The 27,975-nt window shown below is 50.8% G+C and overlaps 1 protein-coding gene across 11 annotated transcripts in view; it reads left to right on the forward strand.

The window, feature by feature from the left end:
• Nucleotides 1-27,975, forward strand: part of MYT1L (myelin transcription factor 1 like) — a 389,060-nt gene that overhangs the window by 14,820 nt on the left and 346,265 nt on the right. For all 11 annotated transcript variants that reach the window (XM_059132785.1, XM_059132784.1, XM_059132783.1 and 8 more), the window contains exon 2: nt 26,912-27,005. The gene's annotated coding sequence lies outside the window, so the exon portion shown is untranslated. The remainder of the gene's footprint in view (nt 1-26,911; nt 27,006-27,975) is intronic.

A 27,975-nucleotide genomic window follows, 5' to 3' on the forward strand; every position in this document is an offset into this window, starting at 1 on the left:
CAGTGAAGTAGAGAAGAACACGGAACCCTCGTGGGAAGCAAGTAAGGCAGAGCCACCAGCCCACAGGGGGGTCAGACCCGCATGCTCCGTCGTCACCTAGAACGACTCCTCACCAAGTCACCGAGGCCCGTCCGGGTCCCTCTTACCAAAGAGGTTCCTTTGGGAAAATTTACATGAAGATATGTTTCACTTAATAAAACAACCCACTCTTCCGAGAGCTCAAAATGCCAAATGTGGAACTTGTCCGTGCTGGGAAGTGTTTCCCACACCAGAAGCCACGGAAGGGTCAGGAGGGAAGAGGGGCGCGGACCGAGGTGACGGCGTGACGGCGTGAGGACGCGCCTCCGACGCTCAGCTCTGCGCCTTCCAACTCCAACGTGAAGGGGGACGTTGTGGAGATAAACCAACTGCTAAAGTCATCCTTTCAGAAGTTCCAAATTCCGGAGTGCTCAGTGACAAGGACCCTCACTCTAGGCAAGCCCGAGCTGTGGATGCGGTGTATTGAAATACTGACGGAGACACACGATCAGGAAAACACCAAGATGATGTTCGTGACTCCCCTGGTGCTTGGCTAACGTGTACGCCGCCCCGAAGGCTTTACTCCTGCCCTACATCGTGTGGAGCTTCCACGAACCTATGGGCCCTATAGTGAAGACTGTTATTATCTCTGTCATCACAGAAAGCAGACTGGCGTACTCATTAAACGGTTCAGATTATTAAAGATACATACTGTTTACGAAAACAAACGCCCAAGCACAAAGCTTTTTATTCCATGGGAGGGACTCGATGGCCCCCGTGTCTGTAAGTGTGGTACTTGCTGCGGCTGATGACAGCGGCTTCCAGTAGACCTGGCGCCGATCTTCTGACCGTGCGTGGTGGGGGCAAGCGCGGAGCCACGTGTGCGGCCCAGCCCCGGCCGTGAGCTCGCAGAACCTGGGTGAGGACACAACATACAAACGCAGGAGACGTTAAATAGAAACAAACAATTTTCACAGACAGTCAAGGTACCAGGAGAAACCTGGCATGTTCATCGGCGCTTGTCCGCCGTGGTGTCGCGTGGGCCCCCTGGGTGCGGATGCAGAGGGAGGGTCCTGGGGCACAGGTGGCAGCCATAAAGGGGTCATGTTTGGGCCAATTCCTGAAAATGAATGTAACTCGGATGTGTGGGAAACAAGGCGTCCAGTAAGAGCAGTGAGCCAGGGCGACACTCTGAATTGTCATTACGAGTGATTTTTGCCGGTGTGGGTGGCGCACTCTGTGACGGTACCTGCGGCCCGTGCGTGACCGCCAGTGGATCTTGGGATGGAGACACACGGATCAGCGGGTAGCAGTTCTATTTTGAAAACTATTCATAGGTTACTTTTTAAAAAGTTTTTATAAATGCATGTCATTTTATTCTATGATCTAAATACATGACAGTCTAAAGGCTTTTTGATTCTATGGCATGATTAACAAAGAGATTAATGACATTTAATCTTGTGGCATTTACTAACAATTCCGTAAGATGGATCATAAAACAGTTAAAAATACATCCAAGGGAGCAATGGGAATAATTATTTTTCTTATTTGCTCTGGAAATCTCCATGTGTGAGCAGGAATTTCTCTCTCTCTCTCTCTCTCTCTTTTTTTTTTCAGAGAAAGAGGTGTGTTATAGAGACAAATATACAGGGAGCTCTATGATAGAGTAAAGTTTGGACTCCCAAAATGTTTTTAAATTATGAGTGAAGATAAATAAGCCATTCGATTCAGGCTCCAAGATGGCTTTTAAATTAGTAGTAATTTAGTCCTTCCGTGTTAAGATCAAATGTAAACATGACTCGCAGAACGTATCATGTCTCTAAAAGTAAAAATGTGAATAATGTTTCTCACTGTCTTTGTTTCTGGATAGAACCAAAGCAGTGCCATGCACTGGTTCTAGGAAGTGGCTTTGGCATTTTCTAGAGTAGCAAACGAGCGGTGCCCACTTGGAAGGCGTCACGAAGGTCCGCGACGGCGTCCAGCGCGCTCTTTCCCGTGTTTGCTCTTTCAGGCTTTGTCTTCTTCTACCATCTTTTCTGAAAAACAGTTATTTCAAAATAATTTGCAAACCTAAATCACACTTACTTAAAGCCATACTGGAGATACCAGTCTGCCGTCTGGTTCCAGATCTTCTGAACTGGGGCACACACCGTAGCTCGTGAGCCTCGGGCCCCGGGGTGGGCTCACACTACAGAGTCCGCTCCGGCCGCCTCCCCAGCCTTGGAACACGCGTGTGGAAAGAGCCCGAGAACCACTGATTACACTTGATTTCCAGTTTCGTTTTTATCAAGCGAGATTTTCAGAAAGTCATGTGCTGAATTTTATCAGCTTTTTTTTTTTTTTTTTTAATAAAAATGCCATCACTGTGCAAAGGACTCTGAAAAATATCAGTAAAAACTTGTTACCTCCTTCACCCTCTGTCCCTCGATGTGCTGGAGGCGGTGTGTTCATGGGTGTTCGGAAAGGAATGGAAGCATGTAAGCAGCTGGTGTTCATGTTCTGGTTCTCCCTGTCCCATTCGTTCCGTTGTTTCCCCAACGCCCAGGCCAGTCACGGCACGTGCCTCTGCCGCGTCCACTTTTTCCACACAGCCAACCCCAGGCATCAGCTGAATGGCCCAGGGGCCAAGAAAAGTCCTCTCTGTCTCTGAAATGCTTCCTGGCCTGTCCTTCGGGCTACTTCTGACCACAGCCTCCCTCGACCCCGTCCCCAGGGCCTCCATGCCCTCACAGGCCCTCCCGCAGCCTGGACGGAATGCCCCGCACACGAGGGAAGTGTCTCCTCCTGTCCTCGGGTAACCCAGTCCGGGCTTCGTCTCTCCCTCTCTCTCCATCCCTCTGGCTCCCTAGAAGTGGGAAGAACAGAAGCCGGGAGGAAACTCTCGGAGACTCACTACTGGTAGTGAGAACCCGCAGGACCCTCCGCAGGGCGCTCCTGGTGGGGACTGGAGGGGTGGAGAGTACATTGCTGTTCTAGTTCCCACGTGTCACCAAGAGGAAGCAGCTGGTCGGACGCCAAAGAGAGAGGCCGTGAGGAAGAGGGAAACGGGGCAGAGAGGGACGCGGCGGCCGGACGCATTTCTGGCTACTGGGCGGCTTCGCAGACACGGGGTCCCAGCTCGGGTCTCACACTGGTATCTTCCCCATGGGCCATCCTCTCCGTAAACTCCTTTTCCGAACCGTGATGGAGAGGGCAGGCCTCCACCACTGGTCTGGAATCTGCAGGCTGCGTCCGTCGCCCCGAGCTTGCTTTGGGCTCTGGCAGTGCCACACACAGTCGGACCCTGTGGTGCTTCTCACCGAGCGTCACGACTCACGGGCGCTGCAGGCTCAGACGCGAGCCCACCCGAGGACCGAACTAGCATGAGGAGATGCAGGTAGAATCCCAAAACACTGTGTGCCGGCAGGACACTGAAGCTGCTGTGCGCGATGTCACTGGTGTTCAGAACGTCTGCGCTGGGCTGATGTGCTCGAGTGATCCCAGAGCAGAGTCAAGCTTTCCTGCAGAGCACGTCTGCTCCTGACCCCTCCCCGACATGGCGTCTTGACGGAAACCCCAGTGTCCAAAGTGAAGTCGCCCGCCATATGCATTTGATTGGACTGAGCTTATTCTGGGAAGGGAGAGAGGCTTGTTAGGCTTCCCCATTTCGTTCTGCACCCCTGTATGGTGCCGGAGCCGGCAGGAAGGGTGAGGGCCCTGGAGGCCTCTGGAATATCCGTTCACTCTGGCCACAAATGGACTGGGGCCATCCCCTCCTTCTCTGGATAGCGTCTGGTGCTTCGTTCAACTAGAGGACGTGTATGGACTGTACCCCTTCGAGATCAGTTGTATGGAACGTCTCTCATCTGGGGATCCCTTCTGTGTTCTGTAAGGGGAACTGGGAATGTTTATTAGAGGAGGCAGAGCAGCAACCTGATGCGGGCTACTCGGCCGCATCCTTGTCCGGCTACAGCAGCAAGGGCGATGCAGGTTAGACGCGGACGTGTGTGCCGTGTGGGCTGGGGAGACGGCAGTGTGCTGAATGTCTTCGTGCTCACGCTCCGTTGGCCAGGATTGACCCTCAAGCCTCCTTCCCTGGTTCCTGCAGGATCTTGGTTATCAAGATCTTACTTCCCTCACTTGTCAGGTGTCATCTCGAAATCCGCTCCCGATGGCCATGTCACCGGCTGAGGGACCAACACTGATGGTTGAGGTGGAAAGTGTGGTAGAGCTGTGTGCCGTCAAGATGAGACCCCAGCATTTGAGGGGTTAACCCAGAGGGTGGGGATTCCCACAGGTCAGATGCAGCAGGAAGCTTCTTCTATTTTCTGTGGTTCTGCCTGTTTGTGTGTGGGGGCTGCAGGCAGGGGAGCTTCCTCCTTCCGGCTGGAAGTGGCTCATATAGTTAACCTTTCGTTCATTCCTTTAAATCTTTATCCTGTTAGATGCTGTGGGTTATAAGAAAATGAATCAGAACCACCCTTTTTCCTCAGAAATTTTGTACACCAATAGGGAAGAAAAGAAAAATTTATAAATGTCTATAATATGATTTTGAATCTGATAAAAGTGATGAGGAACTATAAATTAAGTGTGATTTTCTCAAAGGAGAGAGAGCCTGCCAGCAAAGCTGGGGTGGGGCAGGGGGGGCGGATTACATGAAAAAGGTTGTATTTGAGACAATCCTTGAAGAAAAGGTGGGGTTTTAGCAGATAATTATAGAAGAGAGGGGGAAATGTGCAGAGGAAGTGAGGTGAGAGCGCTCCTGGGGAAGAATGAACGCGGGGTTTTAGGGGGTGGTCTGGAGACCCCCCTCTTTGGAGGAGAGAACAGGGCATTTGCAGAGGTGTAGTAGAGTGGAGCCCTGAGGCACAGGTAGGGGCAGGTCACGCTGGGTTGTGTGTGTCACAGGAATGAGAGTCTACAGAAGACAAGATTAGGACTTTGTTCTCCAGATAATGGGAAATTACTGAGGGTTTTTGTGTCGTTGAGTGACAAGGCCAGAGCTATTCTTTGGGATAATTAATCTGGCAGCCAATCAGCGGCTACTTCCTGCCAATTCTGTCTCTAAAATAACTCTCCAACTGTTCGGTCCCATGCACCCCTTCCCCCGCTCCCTTAGAGCGGACGGCGGGACCCTTCTCCTGGCCTGCGGGAGTGACCTCGAACGCCACCCCCCCACGCACACACGCACACCCGCGTTCTGTGCTCTGCTTTCAGATTAATTGTCCCAAAGTCCAGCTTTGACATTCTCATGCTCAGACGACACCGGGTCTTCTGATTTCAGAATTCAGCCCAAACACCTTCTCCCCCCAGTTGAGACAGTTCCCTGCCTGGGCGTCCACGCGCCTTGGATCGCTGCCTTAGCCAAACCGGTTCCCGGCCATGACTACAATGAGGAGGTCTGGGGACCGATGCTCGGGCCGTCCCTTCCAGCCACGGTGGGCTTCCCTGGGCTCTGCAAACACATCCCGTCGACCTCCAAAGGCTGGTTCAGATGCCACTCTTCCGAAACGTCCTTCCTGCTCTGTGCCAGAGGAGATCCAGCGATCCTCCCCTGAATCTTTACGAGGTGTGTTTGGCCCAAGGCACGAACACCTTGCGTGCGTGGTTATTTGTGTAATGGTATAACCTCCCCTCTGAGGCTGTGGGTACGGCTCCTTGTGCGTGTTCCCATGCAAACGTCGGGTGCGGTTGCTGGCTGGGCGTGGAGCCCCGAACTCTCTGTCTGGCTGTTGGAGTGATGGAGGCAGCACGGCTGTGGGCGCCCCGCGGGTCCTGGATTTTTCCAGGCCGGCCCGATTCAAAGTGCAGTGACTTATCCCAAGCGGCGATCATGTTTGTCGTTGTTAGGTAACGTACCTTGATAGTTGGGAAGCGGTGTGCCGTCGGTGCTCGGAGCGCTGGGACGGGCGTGTGTGCCCCACTTCCCCGCATCACTGGAGGCGGGGGGGCGGGACCCCCAGAAAAATGATTCTAAACTGCCTGTGTAGAAATTTCATTAGTCAGATGTCCAGACTCCTATTTGAAAACCTAGCCTTCCGAACACTTGATTTTCCATCATCTACTTGGGAGAGAAGTGTGTTCTGTCTCATTCCGACCATTTGATACCACTTTAAAAATAAATAGTTGTGTATCTGCCACTTGAGTTCAAGCTACTGAGAAGGACCCTTGAAAACTCAAATTCCGAGTACTTATTCACAGCAATCGATGTTAGTGCTGAACGGGGAAGCTGGATGGAACCCCCGGGAAGGGAAACTGTCCGGAACCCCCGGGAAGGGAAACTGTCCGGAACCCCCGGGAAGGGAAACTGTCCCTTTTCCTCAGTTTTCCTTCCCACCATGGCGGGAGTAAGGGGCCAAGGAGGAGCTTGGGGCAGAGAGTCCCAGGAGGCGTGCACACCCAGAGAGACTCAAGTGACACAGAGCTCCTGACCTCCTTTTGTCCAGGCTCAGAAGAGCCACCTTCTGACTGTGGAATGAAGGGGACGTTGAAGCTCCAGGGGGCAGATGGGCACTGGACCCCAAGGAAGCCTTGTCAAGAAAGAGGCACCCCTTGGACATCCTCACCCGCTCTGCCCATGGCAGTAAGCTGTCTCTGCCATGGGCCGCCTCAGTGAACGGCCTTCTCCTGAGGCAAGGCAGGATCTTCCATGTTTTATGAGAATTTCAGAAATGACAAATGTTAGTAGTTTAAATAGGATGGCTAAGCTGGATTAAACTTATTCAGGGAAAATAGATGTTTAGATATCATACTTCATATCTGCATAGTTTAACCCAAAAGTTTGTTTAAGAGATCCATCTTGGCCTTTGAACATAGGGATGGATAGAATCCATGTGGTCCCACAAGGTGAAGTGTGCAGTGAGACACATTCTTTATAGACTCTGCCCATAATTTTTAACTGGAATTTGCAGTATACTCTCTGTCTACTGTCTGGGCTCTGCTCGAATGGTGACAGTTTTGTAGATCGTACGGGGGTTGGTGGTGTAGATCTGTACCCCTCATGATGTCACCTCATCTCCAAAGCAAGGCGACTTCCACACGTCATAAAAGAAGCTGCCGAACCACGTAGGTTCCTGGTGATACAGGTATAAAGAAGCAATTTGTTCCATGAAACTTCTTCACTAGGAGTGAGTCAAAAGGATTAAAAGGTTAAAAAGGAAAGAAGAGTGACGTAGTGCACGTATTCAGTACAAGTGAAGGGGATGAGGAAGGTCCTCGGTGCGCAGAGCAGAGAGGAAGGTCATAGGTGCCGGGCACAGAGCAGACTGCGGGTGGGGCTGTGGAAGGCGGCCTTGCTCTTCCCAGCTCAGGAGCACCGTCCCCCTCCAGCAGCACCCGCTGACCTGTCCTTCAGGACACTGCTCCCTCCCTCCCCAGCAGCTCCTTCGTCTGCTCTACCCCCACCTGTGTTCTGGCTACCTGACGTCTCAGGCTACTTGTTAATGAACATATTCCTTTCCTAGCCCAAACTTGACGGCAGCTCTTTGAGAATGTGTCCCATGCGTTAAGTGGGTTAGGTCCCACCATGTGGATTTTCTAGTGCCTCACACATGAGAGGTGTTCAGGAGGCAGCCTGCTTGATTCTTAGACTGATTTGGGATAAAGAACACATAGTGTTATTATCATGTTAAATCCAGTGTATCCAAGATATCTTAGTCTACCTTTTGGTATCTTTGTTTCCTGCTTCTGCATAATTTCAAGTCAAATTATTGGTCTTGGACAAAAGAGTCTTCAAGAGACACAACAAATGAGAAACACACACACACACAGGAAAAAGGAACTTCGATGACTGCATGTAGGTAGGCAACCCTGTAGCATTGGGAGGCTTTGGGACAGTCACCACGATGTGTCCTCTGTGGGCAACAGGACTCAGGGAGGATCCTTGAGGGGGATGTTGTGTTTCATACCTTACTCTCCTGAGAAGTCAAGTGACAAATTTTAGTTTCACTGGCAATGAAACTTTATTACATACACAGCCTTGCAAAGTGGTCATTTTCAGACAAGCTGGTTTTGTTTTGTATTTGTAGTTATTCATCTATTTATTCATTATTTATTTATTTATTTAATTCTTTATTTGTGTTTAGATTTTAAAGTCCACTCTTGATATCTGTGGGTTAATAAACTGCTTTCTACATGGAATCCTGTAGGATACATCTTTCTATCCAGTGTGGCCTGTCGAGAACATTCCTAGATGGTCTGTGCACCGTGCAAGTGCATTCCTTCAGGGGAATAAATCCCTTGGCATAGAGACCTACATCTCGGGGTTGGGATGCTTCATCCCAACCCTCTCTAATTAAAGGGTCATGACAGTCCTGAAGAAACAGTAACCTTTGATTTTTTAATGTTGTCTACATTACTCTTAACGCAATTTCTGTAAACACAAGCCAGTTGTTAATTCCCTGAGCTGCTGGTGTGCACCGAGGACAGTAGCAGGTGCGTCCACTGTAGGGCGTCTGAACAAAGCATGTCCTGCTGGAATAACTTTGCCCAAAAGTATGAACCCGGGAACCAGACCACTGCCATTCTGGCTACAGATTGTGGACTTCCCTGACAAATGCTCTCATCCTGATATTAAATCTCTCCCTCCAAAACCAACGATGGTGCACAGGCATTACATTTATCAAAGATCTTGGAAAGACGAAATAATGATTTTGAGATATGGAAGAGGTCCCCAAACTACGACTATAATGGTGATAATACTTTTTTCTTCCCTTTTAAAAGATCCTTTTCATCTAGAATTAGGTGTGTAGTTCACTCTCTGGCAAATAGTAGCTGAGTGAGGTAAGTTGAGTAACTTACTGAATAATAAAAACAAAGATACACCCTCACCCCATAGGGGACCTATGCTGCTACTGAGGGCATTCCTGAGTAGCCCCAAAGTCAGGACTGCTTCTGCATTCAGACAAAATCCCACCCTTCAAAACTCTCCACTGGTCCATTTCTGAAGGACTTTATTCATACATCAAATAATCATTGCATATTAGCATATCTGTAATCTAATTTACAATTTTGACTTTATCGAAGTTTTAGATGCAACAGAAGAGCCCATTTGAATTTTTTAAGAGTTACAAACGCTTGACTAGGTTTTTACTTTGTGTTCAGTCCTGGCCATCTGAGCTGGCAGAGCCGTCTGTCTTCCTAGGGACGGGAGGGACTCCTTGTGCATGGGATCAGCATCAGCCGTGGGAAACAGCTCATGAGCAGGTTTCGTGGTGGGTGCGGCCTCCGCTGTTTGATGGCTCTGTCAAGTTTGTCTTCAAGTGGGGCAGGAATAGGAGCCCGGGGCCCGCTTTGCAACATTTCAGAGGAACGGTGCCCTCGTATCCAAGCTCACCTGTGCAGATGAGCAGACGCAGAAGGAACAAACCAAGACCATTTCTGTACATTTATCCGTTCATACAAAATTCTGAAAATTCAGCCAACACCTGTGGACTGGGAGGTTCATTAGGCCATTGGGCAGTCATGGAGAGTCCCACTAACGTTCCAACCTTGAGCTGGGCTGTGCACCTCTTTGCAGACTCTGACTCTGTGGTGGTTCCTGCTATGCTTTACATTTGTGAACATGTAGTCTGTCCTGTTATTTTCCCCCATTATTGAGTGTGCATTTTCTGTAGTAGTTGTGAAATGTGCTTATGTTAATATACTTTAAAGGTAATTGACAGAAGTAGTATTAACCTGTTATGGACATAAAAATTGGAGTGGACAGAGGTCTGTTTGTGAGTCTTACCCCCTTTATAACATATCAAACCATATTTTTTCTTTATTTTTGTATCAACAGTATGTAGCTCAGTACATAGTTTTACATTTAAAATTTTATATGTGAATAGTTCATATTCACATGAACTAAATATTTGGGCATAGTGGAAAATCTACATGTTATGCCCATATTAAATTTTTTAGTTAAAGAAAAAAATTAAAGTGGCTACATTCACGAATCCTTTCATTTCTGTTCTATTATTCTCTGTAACCAGAGAATAGAGGGCTGAGGGAGTGCCCGACACAGAGTAGGGCTAAAAAATGCAAGTTGAATATTTGCTAAGCAGAACAATGACATCATAAATGTGTCCCTCCACATCTGTGAGATGGGGCATACTGGGTTGAAAAGGGATATTCTGCAAGTCTGTTTCAAACACCGTGCCCTTCTGTGAAGAGAAGATGACACTGGGGAGAGAGACAGAGGCGTGGGTGGCAGAGAGGAAACAGAGGTAAAGGACAGGTGGGGACGAAGTGGGAGCTCAGAGGCGAGGATGCACAGGGGAAGGCTGTGGTCCAGCACGCACAGGCTGTGGATGTCTGCACAGCGTCCAGGGTCATGGCTGAGAAGGAGGAGCGTGGCCTGGCGCTGTCCCAGGTGCTGATGTGATGGGGACCCGGGAGGGAGACCTGTGGGCAGCAGAGTCTAGCCTGCTGGGCGAAGCCCTCGCTCCAACTCCCATCAGGGTCAGAGATGCATTGGGTGCAAGATGGAGCCTGTCAGAAGTCAGCTGTCTGTGAGCCTTCTCAGAATACCAGGACGTGGCGAGGACGTGGCGAGGACGTCCAACTCCTCCACCTCTCCACCAGAGCTCAGACAGCTCAGAAAGTACAGTTGACAGAGTTGTTTTAAGCTAAAAAAAAAAAAAAAAAAGCTTGATTATTTGAAAAGATGTGCCTTACTCGTGGTTCCCGAGAATGAGACTCTGACGCTCTGGGACGTGCCAATCCCTTGCTGATGGTTCCTGCAGCATCTCGTGTCGGACCCTGCGGGACTGGTCCGGGGACAGCCTGCATTTCCCACAGCTGGCTGTGCACGTACAGACACTGGCTGTTGGAACTAACACAGCCCTGCTTCAGCGACCTCTCAGGAAACAGAATTAGGGGTATTCGCCTTACAGGGTTGCGTCAAATATCCTATAATAAATCCTAGGAATTTCAGAGGCAACCAGAAATTAAATATCTATATCACACATAAATGCATAATTGTGTGTATTTTATATTTATGTGACTACTTGGAGAATACCATATTAATTTGACTCCCAGTCACTCGCACATAGTTGTTACACACACGGAAGAAACGTTTCCATGAAAAAAATGCGCACTTCTGAGTTTAATTTATGTTGTGCCCCAGCATGAAACCATACTGGCCATTCTAGTGTTTCACAATAATAAACTGACTTCAGGCCAGGTTAAGCGGCTTGGGAATCACTCCAAAGTCATTGACATACCAAACAGTATTGATTTTTTTTCCTTTGCTTTAAAGTTAATTAAAAGGATATAATACATCAGCAAGCTGGTAGAAAATCATCTAGAGCCAAAATGTGATTTAGGAATCTGACAAGTGGAGGATTGAGATGGTACAGACAAAGGTTGAGGTGGGAGCTGGGGGTTTGAGTACATCCTAAGAGTCTACCCCTGAAGCGTGTACGTGGGGCTGTCCCTGGCAGCTCCAAAGGGGCAGGTGAGTGGGCATGAGGCAGAGCTACAGAAAACACACAATGAACTAGTTGAATGTTTGGGGTTCCCAATTTGATTGACAATTATGCTTTCCTTTCAAAGAAAGAAATCCAGTTGTAGATTGCTTAGCGAGCGCTGAGGGGCGCGTGTCTCGGCCAGAGGCAGCCCTCCATCTTTGAGGCAAGACCCCCACCCCCAGCACCGCCTCCCTCCCCACACCTCTGTCTCCTGAGATCTTGAGCTGTGGGCACAGGCCTCCAGGTCACAGACACAGCCTCCTTCGACACAACCAGCTCCTCCTGGATCCCGGCTGGCGGCCCATGGATTAAGGTGGTCTCTGACTCTGGCCAGGTGTCCCTCTGGGTGTTGCATGGGCAGAGATGCTCTGTGAGGAGACTGGATGCATCTGCCACCAGGTGAGGCCAGGATTTCCATGAGGCTGTGGCTCCCAGGCCTCCACGGGATGCACTGTGTCCCGTCCTTGCAGAGGAGCCCAGTGCTTCCCGGGTCTTGAACAAAGCATGGTGAGCAGTTTGGGCAGCAGAGAGAGAAGCTGTTCCCTCACATGGCATGGCAAGGTCCCGGTTGGAGGGGACGGGGATGCCTGTGGAAGGTGCAGTTGCACACGGGACCATGCTGCGTACCTCTGGCTGGGGCTCCCTGCACGAAGACCCCCTAGAATGAACAGTTTCAATGTCTGTGACAGAGGTTTATTTTTAAAATACAGAGGAATATTATCACATGGGTAATTTTGGCTTTTTTTTTTTTTTTTTTTAAAGAAAAGCCTTTTATTGAAAGAAAGTTTACGGGGGCGCCTGGGTGGCTCAGTTGGTTGAGTGTCTGACTCTTGGTTTCAGTTCAGGTCATGATCTCAGGATCATGAGATGGAGGCCCAAGTTGGGCTCAGCACCGAGTGCAGAGTCTGCTTAAGACTCTCTGACAGCCGTCCACACAAATAAATATATAAATACATCTTTTAGAAAAGGATGTTTATAAAACTTTATAGTATTTATGTCATTTTCTTAGTTGTGGCTAGAAAATTATTACTGCAAAAGCATTCTTTAAGTTAAAATCGATCTTCTTCATGGAGATTTATTTCCCTGGCAAGTCCCATCGAGGAAGGGATGTTTATAGTTAAGCTACATTGAATGATTCACATCTAATTACTTACCATATAAATTTCTGTGTGTCTATGTCCATCTTGTCTCTTTAGAAAGAGATGTCTCTGAGCAAAAGATGGAGATTGGGCCAGCCTGTCCCACTGCGCCTGGTCCTCAGTGGGGGCATGATAAATAATGACCAAATGTGTGTGTGCTGGTTGGTCTGGACGTTGAGTGTCATTTACGTTTCAGACCAGCATTAAAATCTGGGTTTCATCAAAGACCGGTGTGGTCCCGGGGCCAAGAATTACTAATCACTAGGACACTTGGGAGATGGAAGATGCTAAGGACCTTGTTTCGTAGGTATTTTCTGCCTTTCGTGTCCTTCCAGAGTTGATCAGAACTACCTGCACGTTCTTCTCAGACCCTCGGCTCAGTTTGTCAGGGGTGTGGACACCGACCCCGAGGCAAAGTGGACGTGAGCAGAAAATGCATGGAAAGCCTTCATGTTTCTTTGATGGGGAGAGAGGGCTAGAATCGGTCTCTTTGTTTATCTGTCTGTGTGTGGTAAGAACACTTGCCATGAGATTAGCCTCGTGGCAAATTTTTAAGTGTACAACACAGTGTTCGCTAAGGAACTGGTGTTTTCCGGCAGAGCTGGAGAACTACTCATCCATGCGACTGAGACTTTGCGCCCGTCCAGGGCAACTCTGATTTCTCCCTCCCCACCTGGCAGCCACCACTGTGCTCTGTTTCGAGGAGCTGGGATAATTTCAATGTCTCCTGTGAGTGGGACCGTGCACTATTTGTCTTTCCATGTCAGGCTTATTTTACTGAGTGTAGTGTCCTCCAGATCTATCCTCAAAAGGCAGGATTATATATTTTTTAAGGCTGAATAATATTCTATTGCAGATCTGTCCCATAGATCACAGCTTCTTATCCATCTGTCCGTCCATAGACTTTGATACTGTTTCTGTACTTTGGCAATTGTGAATAATGCTACAGTGAAAGTGGGAATGCGGGTATCTTTTTGAGATTCTGACTTTTATTCTTTTGGAAAAATAACCAGAGGTGGCATTGCTGGATCATATAGTAACACTATTTTTTTTTTTAATTTCTTGAGGAACACAGTGTCTGCATCAGCCTGTGTTCCCACCAACAGCATACGGTAGTTTCTTTTCTCTGCCTCCTCACCAGCACCTGTGGTTTGTGTTGTTCGTTTTAGCCGTTCTGACAAGTGTAAGGTGGTGTCTCATTGTAGTTTTGATTTATATTTCCCTGATGCCGAGTGATGTGGAGGATCTTCTCGTGTGTCTGTTGAGCATCTGTGTGTCTGCTCTGGAGAAATATCTGTTCATGTTCTTTGCCCATTTCTAACTGAGTTGTTCTGTTTACTACCGAGTTGTTGTAGTTTTTTATATGTTTTGGATAGTAGTCCCTCTCAGATGTGTGGTTTGTGTACATTCTCTCCCATCCTGTATGTTGTCTTCTCACCGATTACTTTATTTGATACAGAATTCTTAATTTTGATGCAACCCCTCTTGTCTATTTTGTTTCTATTACTTAATATTTTTAAGACGTCCATACTACACAAAGTGATCTAAAGATTCAATAAAATCTCCATCAAAATCCCAATGGCATTTTTTACAGAAATGGGAAAAACAGTCCTAGAATTCACATGGAACCACAAGAACCCCAGATAGCCAAAGCCATCTTGAGCAAGAGCAACAACATGGGAGACGTCGTACTTCGTCCTTATATTATAACGAAGGTACAGATGCTAACTCAGGGTAGCGCTGGTGTGGGCAGGTGTGTAGACCAGGGGGAGAGAATAGGGAGCCCGGGAAACACCCACGTATACACTGTGGACTGATCTTCAACAGGGGCGACAGGCGTACACAATGCAGACAGGGAGTTTGGTCCAAAAATGGTGTTTGTCTCACTGGACATCCACGAGCAAGACAGTGAAACCCTTAACGTTGCATCGAACCCAAAGTCAGCTCAAAATGGAGTAGAGACTTAAATAGAAGACCTAAAACCAAAACTCCTTGGGGCAAAAATAGGGAAAAGGCTTCATGACAATGGTCTTGGCAATGGTTTCTCAGAATAGACTCGCTTTGCTAAAATTTGGGGCCCATTTTTCTTACCTTAGATGGCTCCTAAGTGCATTTACTTTATTTTTCTGGCCTTCCTCCCTCACTGGGAAAGAGCTCAGATGGTGACAGGGAGAAGGAGGACAAGATTTCATTCTGTATAAAAGGATACATTTGTTCTTCCTTGAGAAATTCCTGAAACCTCCCTGGACTTCATGCTTCTGAGCTCACTGTGCAGTGCATACGGCTGCCGGAGTGCTGGGAGGGGGCGTGGAGAGATGTGAAGGTGTCTGAGTGTTAGGAATTTGAAAACCTGTCTCTTGGGGAGAATTCATAGAAATGCCCTGACCCATCTGCAGAGAAGACTGCACTTGGTGAGAGCCTTTTGCACTGACGACGGACAGGTGGATCCTGCCCTGTGCCGCGCATGACCCTGAGCGCCACGTGACTCGGGTGCCTGGGACCGTCCTGGTTTGCACCTGTGGTCCAGGTGTCCCACCTACTCTACCTTCTGTCCTGAACAAGGTGCTCTGAGTGAGCTGCCCTATTGTTAGCACTGTTCAAATACAAATTTCAAGATGCTTCTGACTCGAGCCCACAGGAAAAATGACTCAGAAGGCATTTCTAGGACACTGAGGCTTTTGGTACTTCACCACGGTGTCTTCAGAAGCAGAAAAAACCCACAGAATCAACGTTTCTTGAATAAGGGCGGTGCATCCTGTGCCTAGCCAAAACTGCCAGGGACCTGATATTTGTGTGATTACTGGTCCACCCTAAAAACATCCACACGCAGGTAGCTCTCATTGGCCCTAAAATGTCCTCTAGATCAATGATGGTCAACATGAGAAGGGAGCAACGCTCCCCCCGCCCCCCTGCCCCAGTGCTGGTGCCACCTGACCTAAGCTCGGGTGCTGTTTTCTTCACATCAGGACCAGTTGCTGGTCTGGGGAGCCTCAGGGAGTTTGCAAGCCCTACACGGCAATGCTCACGTCTCCTAACGATCTGCCCACGGAGAGGTAAAGATTGGCGCTGATTCCATTGAGTTATGGCTTTCTTGAGTCTGAGACAGGCCATGGCTTCCTTCCATACCGGGGAAGCGCCCGTCTGCGCTCTTGGGCACGGGGCAGACTGCACACGCACTGCCGTGGCATGGGGAACCTGTCTCTGCACTTCGTCCGGCTCGTCTCCTGGTCTTTACACTGATGGGCCCCACTTGCCCCTTCCCTGTCTCCTGGATTTAATGACATTAGTGAGACAGCATTTCTACAAGAAAGAAATGTCTGTATCACTGCCGAAATATCAATATGGAGAAAGAAATTATACACCATCCCTACTCAAAAGAGCATTCCAATATTAATCACAAAGCTTTTAAAAATTTTAATTTCTTAAATAAAGGGGAAAAACCCTTCAAATGGAAATATTTTCCATGAATCACATCCTTTCTCTTAAAATTAAAAAAAAAATCATCTAAGTGGGAACAGGAGCAGCTTATCAAACAGGACGAACACCCTATCTCGGAGAATCGGCCTGTTCTCTGGGGAGCTGTTCTCCCCCGTGTTTTAGAAGGCGCTGATACCTCTTGTCTCATTAGCTTTTGCTTCAGGAGCAGTGACAGCATGTTTCCTGCATTTCTGGTAGGCTTTTCTGGTTAAGATTTTGTTTATTTATTTATTTATTAGAGGGAGCGGGAACAGTGGAGGAGCACAGGGGGAGCGGGGGAGAGACTCTCACGCAGACCCCCCGCTGAGCGCAGGGACCAATGCGGGGCTCGCCCAGGACCCTGAGATCATGCCCAGAGTTGAAAACAAGGGTCGGACGCCCAACGGACTGAGCCACGCAGGTCCCTTCAGTAACTTTTGTATCCAACTTCCTTAACCTTTTATCAGGGCTCCTTTTGACTGATTCTGGCTTGGTTATCGGCACCTCCTGGAAATACAGAATAACATTTCTGTATTTTCTATATTTGCCCACTGAGGTTTTTACTTTTTTATTTTTTTTAAATCCCACTTAACTCTGGGGCCCGTGGGTGGCTCAGCTGGGTCAGCAGTTGAGTCCTCATCTCACAAGACCGAGATCAAGCCCCACGTCGGGCTCCTCGGAGGGCTTGGAGTCTAAAGAGAATTGCATTGAGTTTCTATTTAAACTCGTTAGCATACGGCGTTACATTAGTTTCGGGCGTAGAACAGCTCGCGGCCCTGCACATGACCCACTGCTCCTGCCAACACGTGCCTCCATCATCCGGGTCACCTGCTTCCCCACCCTGCCCCACCTCCCCTCTGGTGACCGTCAGTGTGTTGTCTGTCGTCAAGACTCTGTTTCTTGGTTTGCGTCTCTCTGTTTTCCCCCTATGATTGGTTTTCATATGCAGCTCTGTTCTCTGTTTTCTTGATTCTCTGTATTTGGGCTGCCCCCTTTTGAAGTGAGGTGGTTTTGAGGGCAGGAGCGCCATCCGTCTCTCTGCGTCTCCCACCTCTGGCGACATCATCCCTATCTTGCCCTCTCTCAGAGGGCGAAGCGTCTCTATTCTGGGTCAGCCGCTTCTGATGGCTGGATGGCTGGAGAAACTCTGTGATGTCTGCAGTCTTGCTGCCTGCCCATCACTTACCAAATGGATACTGCACGGCAGACACTCCGGCTTTCCGGACACTGCGTGCAGGTGGACTGCTGTCCCCCCGACCTCCCGGGCACCATGGCTCCAACCCCCCGTCTAGAATGTCCTCCTCTTAGCTTTTCGCCTGATTCATACTTGGGCTTCAGAGCTTTGCCCCTGACTCTTGCCCAACCTGTGATTCCTCTTTCCTGAGTTCATACAGATCTACTCCAAGACCTCAGTGCTTATAACGTCACAGTGCCTCTGGTACACAAAGACGAACCACAGATTTCACATTGACTCGCATGTCTCAGGAGTTCCCCTGAAACCTCCCTGGCGTGTATTCAGGGTCTCTGAGACCCACCATGATGGGGAGGCCACTGCCAAACAGGAACACGTCATTTTTAATAGCACTTAATGGACGTCATTCTCCGATGGCTTCTGTACCTGGAATGTTACCTGCCTGAGGCCTGGGACTGTCTGTGCAGGGACAGACATCGATCCAGGGATAGACAGAGATAATGCCCAGCAGGGTGCACTGCCCAAGCTACCTTTTCAACAAATAGCTCATAATGGATTTATTCGACAAAGTAAATGGTAAAACGAGCATCCCATGATCCTTGAGCAATAACGGGTCACCTATCTCCTCATATTTGCATGTGGTTTGGACGCCCTCACCTGCCCTAACAGAAGGGAGAGACAGAGTGGGACATATTTAAAGCAACTGGGTCCCGTTAGTGTTCTGGAGACACGTCTTGCTCTCTATGGCTCCTGCCCCACTTGTCTCTTCTCCTCTTGCCCAGTGAATGGAAATGCAGTCTCCCAGTTGGCTTTGCTGTGGTCGTGGCAGCGCACAAGGCCCCGAGGTGCACCCAGCTCGAGCAAGGTGGTGTGCTGGGCTCGACATCCTGTGATCCCGACCACCTTTGCGGCTCACCTTCTTTCTCAAACAAAACCATCCCAAACCAGTAGCTGCGACCACTGGGCTCTACTGTGTTGGACCTGGCCGGTTCCGAGAGTGTCTTGGGGGCCTGGTATTTCAGGGGTCCCCCCTGAGGGCAGACTGCTTTCTCAGCATAGGCAGGTGACCTGAGGAACGCCTGTCAGCTGTCACCATCTTCTGTGACCAAGCTTGTCTCTCCGTCTTGTCACCTTCCTGCCCGAAGCTTCATACTCATGTAGCTTTAGACAGGGAGACGTGGAGAGAGCTGACAGCAGGCAGGAGCCTGGTGCTTTGTCATACGTGCACGGGTCTCACGGCTTCTGGAAGTCCCTCTAATGCACAGCAGACGGGACAGTGCCGGTGCCGACCGCCTTCTCCTCCTCACGCCCTCCTGCGCCAGCACGCCCTCACACAGCCCGCCAGGAGAGCCTCGGGTGGAGGTTGTGCGGTCCAACATGAAGAAGCCTGAGGTCCTTCCACGGAGAGTGTCCCGCATCTTTCCTTCTTGCATTTATAAAACTGTCTGTTTGACTCCAGATAAGCCAGGAGGAGGGCTGCTGTCCGCCTCCTGTCCCCCAGGCTGGCCCAGCTCCTGGGCGGGCCAGGGCCACCCCGCAGGGCCACATGTCTGGTTCTGTCTGTCCTGGTGAGCAGTCTGTCTGGCTACCCTTGCCCCCTGGGGGGAAATGCACTCTCCTCATTTCTGTGACTCCTGGACTCTGGCGATAGTGCTCCGAACACTTCGTCTCCCCCGTTTCCCTCGGAGCACTTGGCAGGCACTCGCACACAGACACGGGCATTCATTCCCTTTCCACTCCTTGGTGGGCTCGTGTCCTTATTCTCCCCAGGCCTTCGGAGGAGGGGACCCAGCCTGGCTGTCCTGGCTAAACTGTGCTGTGCCTCGCATCACTGCGGCGAGGGCTCTGTGGAAAGAGCCGCTGGGCTGGGGTCTCCACGCCCGACCACTCCCGGCCCCTCAGCTGCCACGAACCTGAACCTCCACTTCCTTGCTTTGGTGTCTCAGCGACTTGATGTTCTTCCCGGGAGCAAGGATCGCAAGTGGAAGGGGCACCTTCAAGATCGAGGAAGTGTATTCTTTTTCTTTCAATTTATTTTTGTTTTTCTCAGTATTCTAAGATTCATTGTTTATGCAGCACACCCAGGGCTCCATGCAGTCGGTGCCCTCCACAGTACCCACCACCAGGCTCCCCCAACCCCCCACCCCCTTCCCTCCAAAATCCTCCGTTTGTTTCTCAGAGTCCACAGTCTCTCATGGTCCATCTCCCCCTCCGACTTCCCCAATTCAGTTCACCTCTCCTCCCTCCATGCTATTTGTTATGCTCCACAAATAAGTGAAACCATATGATGATTGACTCTCTCTGCTTGACTTATTTCACTCAGCATCATCTCTTCCAGTCCCGCCCATGTTGCTACAAGAGTTGGGTATTCGTCCTTTCTGATGGAGGCATCATACTCCATAGTGTATATGGACCACATCTTCCTTATCCATTCGTCCGTTAAAGGGCATCTTGGTTCTTTCCACAGTTTGGCGACTGTGGCCATGGCTGCTATGAACATTGGGGTACAGATGGCCCTTCTTTTCACGACATCTGTATCTTTGGGGTAAATACCCAGTATCCAATTCAAATCAAAACCACATTGAGACGCCGCCTGACACCAGGTAGAGGAAGCTACTTCTGTGTTTCAGTGAGCCCTGCCCTGTTCCTTCTCTCTCGCTGATTTTCACATCTTGTCACTCATCCTCTCTCCGGCTCTTCTGCCCCCAAATTTCTTCTCGATAGTTTTGCTCACATATTTGAAGTTAAAGTGAGAAAAAGTAATTGGAGAGAACAGTTGGTCAGTTATTACTCAGCACCTCCGATTCAGGGTGAGACTTTTTTATGAGATGGGCGCGTGGACCCACGTTGTAACCCTTTTCAATTTCAAAATGCAGACTTGGGGCTTTGTCTGACCTGTGCACGGGCTGAGTGTGGCCCCTGGGGATGGTCCTGTCCAGCTGCCTGGCCAGTGCCGGAGGCCTCAGGGTGTGTAGCCTGCCCACCCCAGACCTAGCCACCTCTGGGTCCCCAGTACTCTCTCCCAGATGCCGAGTCTCAGTGGAGAGGCCCTTGTGTGGTCCAGACATACATGAGAAATCAGAAATGGCAAAGACAGTTTAAGTGGGAAACTTCCCAGAAAATCCTTAGAGCGCCAATCTTCAGGCTTTTGTGCACTTTCTAACTTTTTCTCTAATTTCGGGTTCATTTTCACATAAGCCATTCGAGAATGGGATTTCTTTGCTACCCCATGTCATGGAGGCCCCCACCTAAGGAGAGCCACACACCCAGATGACATGACTGTGTCCAGCGTGGTGACAGCCTAGGGTGCGCTCCCTCTGCCTGGCCACCTGGGGGGCCACTCCCAGGGCCTGCCCCCTCCTTTGTCCGCTGTGTCTGAGGCTGTGGCCCATTCAAACGGCCTGGGCGCGCCGGTCCTCTGCCCAGTGTGGCCTGCTCCACATCAGTGGGGGACCGCGGAGGACCCTCAGCCACAGCCTGGGTGCCAAGAGAGGCTCCCTGGAAGTTCACATGGTGGCCCTGCACACCTGGGGCTCAGGGACGGCCCTGACGCACGGGCCACCCTTCTGTGCAGTTTCCTCGGGCACCTCCAGAACAGGCTTTTTAAAGTCTCAGGAGATGCCTCAGTAGACGCTTGAAGACCATCTTCAGAAATACTGGAAGTGGTTGCAGGCACCGAGACATCATGTTACAGTCCTCCCCGAACCTGGGTGTGCACAGTCCAGTCCGAGGGGGACCCCTGGGTTGGAGCAGAGTGCACCTGCTCACCTGCCCACTTGCAGGGAGTTCTCCAGAAACCCGCCGTGCCTCACCGAGCATGCGGGCTGCATCTGCTCGCGGGGCCTCGGGTCCGAGCTCCGCCCGCCTCTGCCTCATCAGAGCACCTTCCTTCTTGCTCCGTGATGCGTCCTTCCTGTCACGCTCCTGGATGTTTAGGACAAGGGGCTGGTGTCTTCCTCTTGGCTTGGCGTCCTGCCTCTCCTGCCCCAGAGTCAGTTTCAACTCTCTCCGGGCGGAAGTGCTGACTGGGTTAAATCTTCTAAATCATGGCCCTGGGGGGCTTCTGTTTTCTGCCGGCACATGTAGAGTCACTGCCTTATATCCTTCCTTGCCCTGCGTCCGGGACACTGTCGTCTGACCTCATAACGGGACTGAAACCCAAGTCACAAATCCCTGGTCTCATAGACGAGAGATAGATAAGCCACACCATGCTCTGCAGTGGAAACCTGGAAATAGGGCCCTTTTATCTCTGATTTTTGGTTATTCTCACTTCTCCCGCTGCTTCTGTGCCCGTCTCTGCTTTTGAGTTTTGCTTCTTTGAGTCTTCCTTAAAAATAGAAATTGTACGCAGCTGTATTTTTGGTTACCGGCTTTCCCTTCTCTTTCCAGACTGATTTTCGCGATGGCCCTGCAGGGTGAGTGGGGCGGGCATGTCGTCGCCCCGTCGCCCCGTTCTCCAGCCGGGAAGCCGGCTGGCTGGCGAGGGGCCGGCCACGGGGAGTGGTGCAGGACCGCTTCAGACCCGGGTCTCTTTGGTGGATGCGAAACCTTCCCTTTGAGCCTGTTGTTCTCAACCCCGGCTTCCCATGAGGGTCACCTGGGAGTGCTTTAAAAATACTGATGCCTGGGCTCACCTCAGGCCAATTAAACCAGTATCTGCAGGTGGATGTCGGCGTGTCATAAACGCTCCCCAGGTGATTCTAACACGCATCCTGTGCCGAGGGCTCTGCTGTTTTCTTCCTCCCCGTCGGAGAATGAGCGGAGGGAGCCGGCTGTGTGGATGGTGCCTGGACAGCTAAGAGAATCTTGATTTTTCAGCCCGGGTTCTTTGACTAGCCTTCCAGTTGGTGTGGACATATCGTGAGTAATGAAGCTTGAGTGGTTCCCTTCCTTCGGTGCGATCTCAACGCCCGCCTCAGCGTTGCCTTTCCTGGAAACGTAGTTTCTTAATCCCACAGCGGAATCAGTACCCTTAGTCGTGTGTTCGCGCCGGGGAATAAGGCCTATACGCCCTCGTCTTCCGGCAGAAGGCGGCTTTGGAGGTCAGCTACTCCAACGGCATTTAAACTCTAACAAAAACCCCCTTTAAAAAAAAAAAAAAAAAGACGGCGATGAGGTACGAGCTTGGGCTCCAGGCTTCCCAGCGCCCTTCGGCCCCAGCTGGTCTCCCAGGCCATCTGTGCAGGCCGTGGCTGGGTGTGGCCTGGGGCTCTGGGGCCGTGCAGAGGCAGAGACTGTGGGAGGCAAGTCCCCCGAGGGGCTGGTTGGGCTGCCAGGGACCCCGGAGCGAGCAGGGTGCTCCACGTCCGCCCGGGCCCTGCCGCCTCTTTGCCTGCCCCTGTGCCGGGGCTTGCGACTGTGTGGCCAGCATCACATGCTCACGGGGGATGTTGGGATGGGGGGTTGCCAAGCCGGCGCCAGAACATAAAGACCTTGCCTCCCGCCGGGATCCCAACCCTGGCTCGGAGAGGTCTTCCCCCGGGAGCACACCTCCTCCTTCCCTGCGCCTCCCCCGTCCACCTCCGGGGACCCTGTGGGCGGGGGGTTAGGGAGGCTCTGTCTGTGCGGTGACGCAGGTGAGCCTGGGGTTTGGGGATTGCTGATCTGTAGGAGATTAATTGGACATCTGAATCTCATTCTTGCGTCCCTCAGACAGTACTAAGAAAGGCACATCATTTCTCAGATATCAAATGCTTTAAAATATCCATCCTGGGCTCAGCCCATTGGAGAGTTTTGTTCCGTTCCGCTCAGCTTCTGTTCCACTGGCTGTGCCCGCGAGGTCACGTTTCCCCTGCAGACCACCAGGCAGTGTCGCAAGAGGTCTGCTCCGGGCTCACAAGGAGATGCCGTCCAAGGTCACTCGGCGGTGAGCGGGCTGTTAGGGTCTTTTCTGTTGCTGCTACCGGTGTCGCCACGTGCTCATACGTTTGAAGTTGTTTTGCATTTACTTTCTGCAGCCCAGCCTTTCCACGAGGTGCATGTGGAAACTAGCTGCCTCGACCTCACTATCCTGGCCCGAAGGCAGAATAATAAGCGGGCGGCACATCACTTAGAAGGAAGAGAGGGGACTGCTCTGCTGCAGCCGCGCTGGGGGTGGGGGGTAATTTGCTCCTGGAAAAGACGCCGACAGACGTCTACATAGTAAGTTAGGTTTACAATAAACACAAAGAAGCAAACTTTCAGACTCCTGTGCCCAAACGCTGCAGCCTGCCGGCCAGCGGAAAACAGAACCTGCCTCATTCCCGCCATGCATGGGCCCCATCACGGTGCTGTCAACTCACTTTCATTTGAGAAGCCATGAACTGGAGGAGGTCCGGAGCCCAGCGCTCCGGAGGCCGACCTGGGTGTCTGACACTGTCCTCTAGCAGGAGTGTCCACTCTGAGCATTTATTTGCACTTGGCCCCAGTCAGATAAAAACTCAAAGTGTAGCTCGTTGTGAAAGGAACCTGATCAGTGAGACTGTGGACCAGCACTGTCCAGTGGGGATGCGGCACGAGGCATAGCACGTGTCTGTGTTTTCCTGGTCCCGACACAGAGTAAGCCAATGAGCAGATGAGATTAGATTTCATATTTATCTAACCTCGATTATCACACTAATAGGTAATCAATATGCATTTGTTAATGCACTATTTTGCATCTGTTTTCATAGCACTCCCTGGTATTTTGCAGTTGTAACACGTCTCAGAAACCAGTCAGCCTCCAGCGCTCGGGAACCCCCATGGCTGGGGACAGCACAGGCTTAGGTGCGCAGAGAACACGTAACCTCTCTCTAAAGTCTCCCCGACATTTTGCTTTGTCTTGGTATATGGTGACTTTTTAAAAAGTGGCCTCTGATTTTATTGAGGGTTTAGCCTGGGGTCCAGGAGCACATGCTGAGGAATTAGGTTGTCCATGTCCAAATCCAGCTGTGCGGTCCACAGACTCTGTGGTCTTCAGCCTCCAGGCCTTGTTTCTGTGACCTGCAGAATCCACGAAATCCACCTGCCTCGCTGCCAGGGCTAGGCACGACAGAGCACGTGCCATGTCTCTGTTTCTGTCTTTGCGAGCGTATCTTCCCTCCTTCAGAGAATGAACCGTAGTATAGATCTCAGGAAACGAAACCAAAGAAGCTATGTAAGCTACATCGATGTCTGTCTTGGGAAAGCTGCAGAAAGGCCCAAGCCAACACCCTGCTCTCTCCCCCTCCGCCCCAGCGTGCTCCGCCTGGTGGTCAGAGCCCACACGCGGCTCAGCCTGGCGTGTCAAAGCTGTTGCTGCTTTGCTCCTGCCATTTCCGGGGAAAGCATCTGGCTTCTGCTCTGCTGAAAAGTGGTAAATTGATGCAGAAATAACTACAACTTTGTGTTTAAAAGATAATTATTAACTGGAATATCCACATGGATTTGAAGACCAGTTCCCTAACTTACAGATGACAAAAGCTTCACCCTCGAGGTCAAAGGGTTTAATGCGTTGTGCCCACTTTACAGACTAGAAACTCTTCGCAAAGCTTTGAAATTCTGCCTTTTTCTATCCACACGAATTAGATTATTCATATTTTTAGAGAGACTAAAAGAACAAGAAAGACAGGAACGGGCCGGGGCTTGCTTCTGCTTCTTCAGACTGGGTAGCTTTGAGCATGTGCACGGACTGTAAATCCAGCGTTTCCCATTGGAGCCAGGATGCTGGTTCTCAGGACCTTAAGGAAAAAATGGGAAAGATAAGGGATCAACTGTATTCGAGTCTAGTCATTTCTTCCCGACATTCCAAAGCCCAGCACCCTGTTTTGATACACTCGAAGTCGCGCGGACGTCTGTAGACCTACTGAGCCTTTTTAAAAAGAAGGCTGATCGACTAAGCACAGAGTAAAGCAGCGGCAGTTCCAGGTGTGAGGAATGCTTGTGTCCACACACGTATCCCTGTCTGTCCTTACGTGACCGCACGAGCATTAATTCCATTCATTGGCCACAAACTTCTCTAAGTGGGGTGGCAGGTAGAGAGAACTCAGCAATGTGGTGTCTGACACCAATCCGGTCCTCTCATGAGTCCCCTTCCCTCCATGCCCTTGGGATCATGCAGCCCTCCTCCGGCCCTGCACGGAACTATCCAGAGGAGGGAGAGAGACCGAGGCCCACCTGTGCCCTGGTTCCAGCCCCCAGAGCCAGCTCGTGTGCCCCTCAGCTGGCTAAGTCAGCATCCTGTTCAGCACGGGTGGCCTCGCCTGCCCTGCACCAGGGGCCATTTGGGACCACCAGAACATTTGCTTCTGACTCACACTAGGCAAGCATGCTCTGACCCCAGTAGAAACTAGAGTTAATGTCATTTTTGGTTATAAAGTAAGATCACAAGGCCTGAAATCCTCATAAGTAGCTTCTAATGGGTTCTTTGTTTTATTTTTCCCATTTATTAGAAATTGCCAGAAACTTAATATCTGTGTAAGTCCTTTTAAAACTGTGCATGGTTCATTTGAGGTTGGGGGATGATCTAAAATGGTCTCCACATTTAATAGCAATGATGGTGTTCTGAAGACACCGGGAAACGTTTCTGCGTGTGAGCCAGGGCGGGGTCGCAAGGACTAAATGTCTCCTTCCGAGAGAGTGACCACCTCAGGACTGGTGTTTCAGTGGGTCTGGGACGTTGGAGGAAAGCGTGCAGACGTAGACAGAATTCTGGAGTCAGAAGGAGCGGGTCTTGCATCCTGGCTGTGTGTGTCTGCATCACAGGACATCTTGAACGAGTGCAAAACGGGAACAAGGTCTCGTGTCTCGGGAGTGAGATGAGACTGTGGGTCTCAGCCTGTAGCGCGGAGCCTGGCTCTCGCGGTCCGTCAGTAACAGCAGCGACGGCCCGCACTGCTCTTAGCACCCTCTGTGGTCTCACTTCAGCCCTGGGAAGTGAGACCCTGGGCGGGCTGCGAAGACCCCGGGGGAGGGCATCCCAGGTAGAGGCACAGAATAGAAGCAAAGTTGAGAGCGTAGATTTTCATGTTTCCTATTTCCTCCCACAGAACAGCTAAAATTGGAACGAGTATGGCTGGTGGTTAGAAAAAGTTGAATTAATGTTCCAGAGGAACTCTTTTCGCTTCCCTCCTGTGCCCCCACTTCTCTGAGTAAACCTAGAAAATAGGAAACGTCCAACTTCCTTACTTCCCTCCTTCCCCAGGCGCCTTTCTTACTCGGTTTGTTTAGATCTTGGGCTTCCCCTGTAGAATTAGTCCTCAGGTGGCCTTGGGCAAGCAGCCTGGTTCCGAGGTTCTTACGTGACCCCTCCTGCTGCCATACTGAAAGCTGGCGCGCTCACCTTGCGGTCCAGAACCTTCTGTGCGTGACTGTGTGATTCCCTGACGAGCCGGCGGTGTCCCGGGCCCCTGAGCTCGTCTTGGACTCCCCTCCCTTTGTTGGTGGTCTTTGTACAGAGGCCAAAGCCCTGAGGACTGACCCAATTGTCACACACCTGACCCTGTTCTTTAATTTTTATTAAAGAGTGGACTTTCTATTTCAAAGGCACCACGGCTTTGAAGGCCGGAGCGGGGTCATGTAGCTCCAGGACGGTGCCGAGCTGCGCGGCAGTGCGTGTGACGCGTGTGTGCACAGAGTTCATTGGTTCAAGGAGAGCGGCCTCCGGGCGGGGACTTGTCTGTTCCCATCAGATCGCGAGACCATCTCGGCCCCACTAACCACGTCTCCTGTCCCCTGTGCAGAGACGCTCACACGGAGGCCGAGGACAAGGTGCACGCAGCAGCCGTCTGGACACCTGTGCGATCTGCGCCGATGTCTGAGGAGTCGTCGAGTGTGGTAGGTTCATGCACACGGGCCTGGCGCTCTTGCCGGCAAGGCGAGGAGTGTTACCTGAGAACAGGCATTTGGGATGTGCTGGGGCCCTGTGTTGAACTCGGTCCGTCGAGGCAAGGGCTGCTCTCTGCCAGTGTTTCTTACTGTTTTTGACATTGAGATGCTTCAGTTTCACCTTCTTGTTCAGTTGATGAAATACCACCAGTTAGAGGGGCACAGTCTTATCCTGATGAGAGCTTTGTGTGTGATCTAAGTGTCTCAGAAACAAGCCAAATTAAGCCGAGAGCATTAGCCAGAAAGCATATTTATATGTCAACAGTGCTTTTAAGTTCTTCATGTTTCATTCTTAATATTCGGGCGGTGCCTGAGGAGTTTGGGTGACTTCTGCTGGGGTCCTTCCCCGCGGGCCTCATGGTTTCTCTGCAGACCGGTGGTGGACGGAGCGCGCGAACAAGCCCGCCCGCGCCCGACGCGAGCTGGCGTTCCCTCTGTCTCCCAGAGGCAGCCTGTGGCCCACTCAGAATGTGCAGGGAAAGGTGAAAGTTTGGAAATGTGTCATTCTTGCGAGGCCACCCCCTTTCTTGCTGATGGACACACGGAGAGGCGTGTCGTCGCTAAGAGCGTCTCGCACGTGCCCCGCGCTCACTTCGTGTCGGCCGCCCTGTGTGGCTTCTGACTCGTCCTCCTTGTCAGTCCTCCTGTGTCTTTGGGAAGGACCTGTCCGCGCCCCCTTGCGGACGTGATGACAACAGGGCTGAGGCGGGGGACGGTTGATCCAGAGGACACCCGTTTCCAATGACCCACCTAGGACTACCGCATGTGGTAACCCTGTGGTGTCTTTTTTCCAAGGTCACACACCCAGACCACCATTTGAAACTCTTAGAAAATGTACCTTGAGACTCAATTTCATCAACTTTCACCCTCTTCTTGAGTAGTGCAACCTTGACTAGGGCATGCTGGAGAGCTCTGTGTC

The sequence above is a fragment of the Mustela lutreola genome, chromosome 9, assembly GCF_030435805.1.
Source record: "Mustela lutreola isolate mMusLut2 chromosome 9, mMusLut2.pri, whole genome shotgun sequence".
NCBI lineage: Eukaryota > Metazoa > Chordata > Mammalia > Carnivora > Mustelidae > Mustela > Mustela lutreola.